Source organism: Chrysochloris asiatica, unplaced genomic scaffold (assembly GCF_000296735.1).
Source record: "Chrysochloris asiatica unplaced genomic scaffold, ChrAsi1.0 scaffold00055, whole genome shotgun sequence".
In the NCBI taxonomy this organism is placed as follows: domain Eukaryota; kingdom Metazoa; phylum Chordata; class Mammalia; order Afrosoricida; family Chrysochloridae; genus Chrysochloris; species Chrysochloris asiatica.
In genome coordinates this window covers 3,254,482-3,260,935 of record NW_006408573.1, presented here as the reverse complement: position 1 = coordinate 3,260,935, position 6,454 = coordinate 3,254,482, and positions in this window count along the sequence as shown.

The window sequence follows — 6,454 nt, the reverse complement described above, 5'->3', positions numbered from 1 at the left end:
AGTCTAAGATTCATGCTGGATAACATGAAGAGGAACAACTTAAGAATTATTGGCATTCTGGAAGAGGAAGAATCAGAGACATCCACAGAGGTGATAGTTGAAGAGCTTCTGGAAGATAATTTTCCTAACATCTTGAAAAATGAGAAGCTAAACATTCAAGAAGCTGAACGTGTCCCAGGAAGGATAGATCCCAAAAGAAAGTCACCAAGACATATAATAATCAAGCTCTCCAAAATCAAAGACAAGGAGAGAATTCTAAAAGTGGCCAGGGAGAAGAGAAGTGTCACTTACAAAAGCAAGCAAATCAGATTAGGCTCTGACTAGTCAGCAGAAACCATGTAGGCAAGAAGGCAATGGGGAGACATATACAAAATCCTACAAGAAAAAAAATGCTAACAAAGAATCGTCTATCCAGCAAAACTATCAATCAAATACGATGGTGTGATCAAAACATTCCAGGATAAACAGAATCTAAGAGATCTTATGAAAACCAATCCAGCACTTCAAAACATCCTAAAGGGAGTTCTTTGGACTGAAAACCAACAAGAACAGACAACAACCAGAGACTGACAGGCATGGAAACACCATCTGAAACTCAGTCAACAGATAGCAAAGTTCAGAATAGAACAAAACTACAACAATTAATTCAAAGGAGCTGGGAGATCAACCGAAGATCAAAGTAATATCAATGTCAAAGAAGGGATAAATGTAGGAACAAAGATCCAGGTGGTGAGAATGTCAGTTAGATTACAGGATACAATAGAGTCTCTTAAATGGAGAGAAAAGTTAATAGACTTCAAGGTAATCCCAAAGAAAGTTACTACATTACAATTTACCATGAAAATAAACTTCCAAGCAGAACAAGCAAACATGAAAACTGAAAAGAAACCAACAAGAAATACCACAAAAAGACACAAACTCAGCACAAGAAGGCATGCAGAACAAAGGAACGAACAGCACTACCAAAAAATTAAAATAATGGCAGCAATTAATTCATACCTATCGATATTACATCGAATGTCAAAGGATTGAATGCACCAGTGAAGAGACAGAGAGTGGCAGATTGGATAAGAAAACAAGACCCTTCAATATGCTGCCTGCAAGAGACACACCTTACACACAAAGACAAAAACAGACTAAACCTTAAATGATGGAAATAAATATACCAAGCTAACTGGAACACTAAACAAGCAGGAGTGGCAATTCTAATCTCTGATAAATTAAACTTTAAGACAAAAATCAGCATAAGAGATAAAGAAGGACACTATCTCATGATCAAAGGGTCAACTGAGTAAGACGACATAACCATAATAAACAGCTACACTCCCAATGAAAACACATGAAGATATGTGAAGCAAACTTTACTAAAAATGATGAAAGAAATAGATAAATCTACAATTATAGCGAGAGATTTTAATACGCCACTTTCGAAAAGGAACAGAACAACCAGAAAGAAATTCAACAAAAATACAGAGGAACTAAACAGCACAATCAACCATCTTGACCTCATAGATGTGTACAAAGCGTTCAACCCAACAACAGAACAATATACTTTTTTCTCCAGTGCACACGGAACATTCTCCAGAATTGACCATGTGTTAGGTCACAAAGCAAGCCTCCATAAATTTACAAACATTAAAATACTACAAAGCATCTTTTCAGACCATAATGCTATAAAACTAGAAATCAACAACAAGAAGACTAAGGAAATAAAATAGAATACATGGAAACTGAACAGCACCCTGCTGAAAAGTGACTGGGTAAAAGAAGAAATTAGTTTTGAACTCATAAATTCCCTAGAAACAAACAAGAATGAAAACACAACATACCAAAATCTTTGGGACACGGCAAAATTGGTCCTGAGAGGACAATTTATTGCGATAAATGTACACATCCAAAAAGAAGAAAGAACCAACATTAACACAGCAGCTCCAACAATTAGAAATTGACCGACAGAGGGAACCTACAGTCACCAAAAGAAAATAAATAATAAAGATGAGAGCAGAAATAAGTGAGATGGAAAACAGAAAAACTATAGAAAGAATCAACAGGACAAGAAGCTGTTTCTTTGAAAGGATTAATAAAATTGACAAACCATTGGCAAACCTAAAATAAGACAAGAGGGAGAAGACACAAATAACTCACATTAGAAACCACATGGGCAGTGTCACAACGGAACCAAATGAAAGCAAAAGGATAATAACAGAATACTATGAAGAGTTGTACTCCAACAAATTAAAAAACTTGGAAGAAATGGATACATTTTTAGAAAAACACGACCTACCAAAACTTACGCAGAGTGAAGTACAAAACTTGAACAGACCCATAACAAAAGAAGAAATTCATCAGGTCATCAAAAAACTCCCAACTAAAAGAAGTCCAGGCCCAGATGGCTTCATTGGTGAGTTCTACCAAACATTCAGGGAAAAGCTGTCACCAATTCTACTCAAATTAGTCCAGAAGATAGAGAAAGATGGAAAACTTCTTAATACTTTTTATGAAGGAAGTATAACCCTTATACCAAAACCAGGGAAGGACATCACTAAGAAAGAAAAGTACAGATGAATATCCCTCATGAATATAGATTCAAAATTCTCAACGAAATCCTAGCCAACAGAATCCAGCAGCACATCAAAACAATAATACATTATGACCAAGTGGGCTAGTGTACCATATTATTACAGATCCAATCCATGCATTACATTTGGTAGGATGACAGCAGATAATATAGACAATTTAGAAATTATCAGGTTTGAGTGTAAATTCTAGTCCCACCATTCCTATGGCTGTCTATGAGTGGCCAAATAGTTGGCTACTAACTAGAGGCACCTTGGAAGAAAAGACACAACCCATTTATTTCATCATTCAGCAAATACTGTCGATCTGCTTCTGAAAGTTACAGCCATGACAACCGTAGGAAGCGCAGCTCTCCTCTGAAACACAGGAGTTGGGATTGACTTGACAATAACAGGGTTGGGTGGCTTATTGCTTAGTCCACTATTTCTAGTTCTAGGATCTTCAATAAGTTACTGTTAATTCCTCTGAAGCTCAGCTACCTCCTGTGCAAACTGAGTGAAAGAACAGGATCCATTTCATGGTGTCAGGAAGTTTAAATCATGAATCTAATTAAGCATCTAGTATGATTCCTGACAAAGGACACACATCCAATCTACATTGTTGTTGTTGTTGTAAGTGTTGTCGAGTGGGTTCCAGCTCATAGCAATCCTGTGTAGAGAGAGAGTTGATGATGTGAAAAGGAAGGAGACAAAGAGGTGTGATAGAAGCGGATACAAAAAGAGCCAAGAGACTAGTATTCTCACACTTGCTCCCTTTACGATGCACACTACCTCTCCTTTCGTATCAAAGATAGGGCGAATGCAGTACTGGAGGTCAGTGGTAGGCAGGGATCCAGGACCATTCAATATAAGCAGTTGTTCCACAGGGAAGGCAGGTGAGGCAGGTGAGGGTGAGAGGACACAGGGCAGGGCAGGTGCCAACATCAGACCCCAGAGTTCTTCCCACCTTTTCCAATGACATGGAAGTGGGTGGGCGGGGACCAGACAGTTGTTTTTATTCTACTTTTATGTCACAGAGCTTCTAGGGAAGGTGGGCAGTTCTTCCCTTTCTGTCCCCGAGATTCTTAGATTGTCCCTCTGGGTCAGGGCTCAGTTGGGAGCTTGCACAAGGCCTCTGACACCACCAGCAGATGCCCCGGGCCAGAGTCTAGAAGGCAAGTAGCACTCTAGGTCCTTCGTTTTCACAACATTGTTTAATACAATGCTTCACTGTTCAAAGATGGTCATTTCTGTGCTTTTAAATAGAATTTTAAAATAATACTGCCTTTATTCATTTTAGTAGGCAAAATGTATACATTTTGTTGTTGTTAGGTGCCATCGAGTCAGTTCCGACCCATAGCGACCCTGTGTAGGGTTTCCGAGGAGCAGCTGGTTAGCTTGAACTGCCGACCTTGCAGTTTAAACGGCTTTGCAGTCTGATGCATTAACCCACAGCGCCACACCAGGACTCCATTTTGTACAACCCCCCAAATCACACAGCTGTAGTAAAACCTCCAACCACCCAGTCCCCTTGTCAGCTGCAAACAGTGTCCTTAGTTCCTTGTGTGTCCAAGGCCCAAAAGAGATTATATAGACATAGTCCCACCTCCCACTTTAGTACAAATGATAAACCAAACTCTTGAGTCTATTCTCACCTTTCTCAAGCAGATCACCAGGCACTTTTCTTCTGAGGTACCTCTCGGTGGGTTCAAGCTGCTACCCTTTCAGTTAATAGCTGAATGCTGAACCATTTATCCCATGCACGTACGTATGGTTGCAAGTTTCCTTTTCTTTTAACGATAAATCATTACAGAAAGGGTTCCCTCCTTCTTCTTTGATGGCTGCATCATATTCCATTCTGTAGATAAACCATGATTTATTTAACCCATCTCTCTTGATGGACATTTGGATTTTTGCCATTGTTCTGCTCTTGCAAGCAGTGTTGTAATAAATAGCTCCGTGTACACAGCATTGTGTGTATGTTCAAATATAGCTGCGGAACAGATTCCTGACAGTAGGATTTCTGCACGAAAGGGTGTGTGTGAGACATTGACAGATATTGTCAAATTGCCTTCTAAAGAGACTGTGTTACCTTTCCACCCACATTGTATGAGGGCACCTCTTTCTCCACACACCTGCCCCCATGCAGTTTGTTTTTAAATCTTTTCATCTCTGACAATCTACTAAGAGAAAAGTGGAATCTTGGTGTCCTCTTGTTTATGTTGTGAGAGAGGTTATTTCTAGCAATAGACTGTGTTCCCTCCAATGGCATCTCTAGATACACACCCTGACCTTTGCCCTGCTGTGGACTTCAGTGGGTGACTGTATCCCTCGGGTTCCGTGGTCTCTGGTTTCTAATTGGCTTGGACTATAGGAAGGACAGGAAATTAGGGGAAAGGAGAGGAGGGTCAAATGCTTAATCCCTTTGCTCCCTCCTGACCACACTGACATCTGGTCAGGAACCACAGTCAAGGACCTAAGTGCTTGTCTATGGACATAGAGCCTCAATGGCGGTCCTCATTCAGAACAAAGCTGTTTCCAGGGCCCTTGTATGCTTTGTTGTTGTTGTTAAATGTTGTTGAGTCAGTTCCAACTCATAGTGACCCTGTATAGGGTTTCCGATGAGCAACTGGTGAGCTTGAACTGCCAACCTTATGGTTCAAACCAAACTTGCAACCCACAGCACCTTGGAGACCAGGATGGCCAAACTTCGTCTCTCATACTTTGGACATATTGTCAGGAGGGACCAGTCACTGGAGAAGGATATCATGTTTGGTAGGGTGGAAGGTCAGAGAAAAAGAGGAAGATCCCCAGCGAGATGGACTGGCCAAGTGGCAGCATCAATGGGCTCAAGTGTGGCAACAGTAGTGAGGTTGGCCCAGGATCAGTCAGTGTTTTGTTCTGCTGTGCAGAAGGTCTCTATGAGTCAGTACCGACTCAATGGCACCTAACAACAACCAAGACTCTTTGTATGCCTAGCAGAGGGGATATCTTCCCACTGGTGCCTCTGTATCCCTTGTTGGTCCCCTTAACCTTCCACACATCTAGTACATAATGTCATCACCAAATGCTCTTCAAATTGGGGCTCTGGATGCATTGTTACCTACCCTTGCTGATGCAAAAATCTTATAAAACCTATTTAACAAGTCACCTTTTGAGGGAGTTTTGTGTTAGAGAGCAAACGATACTTGCAAATCTAAGAAGAAAAAGCCCCAAGAGGAAAAGCAGTCTAAAGAACTTTTTAGCTATCTTCCCAGTAGCAAAGACCATGGCAATTCACATTAACCACCTGCTTTTCCACAGAGACGTCAACCTCCTGAGTTTTCTCCTCTGGAACCTAAAATATTCATATTAGTTCACATTTACTTTTGCTATTAAATCAGCATCTCTGGCAGCCACCAGACACCTCCTCTATTTAATGGGAGCATCATCCTCACCTGTCCACTCACCACACTTTCAAACAATGTGTGGACAGGTCAAGTTACGTTAACCACTGTCAACCCCATCAAAAATTTCTAATGCCTCTCTACTTCTCCCAAAAGGGCTTTTATGTTCTAGCTGACAAGGTCGTGTGCAGATCAATTCCATAGCTGCTTATTGAGCATCTATTGTGCATACTGGGTTTTAAAGAAGCAAAGATAAATTAGATGCTTTTCATCCTTTGAAATGCTTATAGACTAGAAGGAAGAAACCAACAAAAAGCTTTTACCGTTGTGGATTTCAAACCTATTGGGTCCAAGATAAGAATGATTGTTGTTACTCACTGCCATTGACTCAGACCTAGATTCATAGTTACCCCATGCACAACAGAATGGAATATAGTGCCATCTTTGTGATTGGTTGTTGATTAGACCAGACTGTTTTGATCCAAAGGTTTTCACTGGTTAATTTTTTTTTTT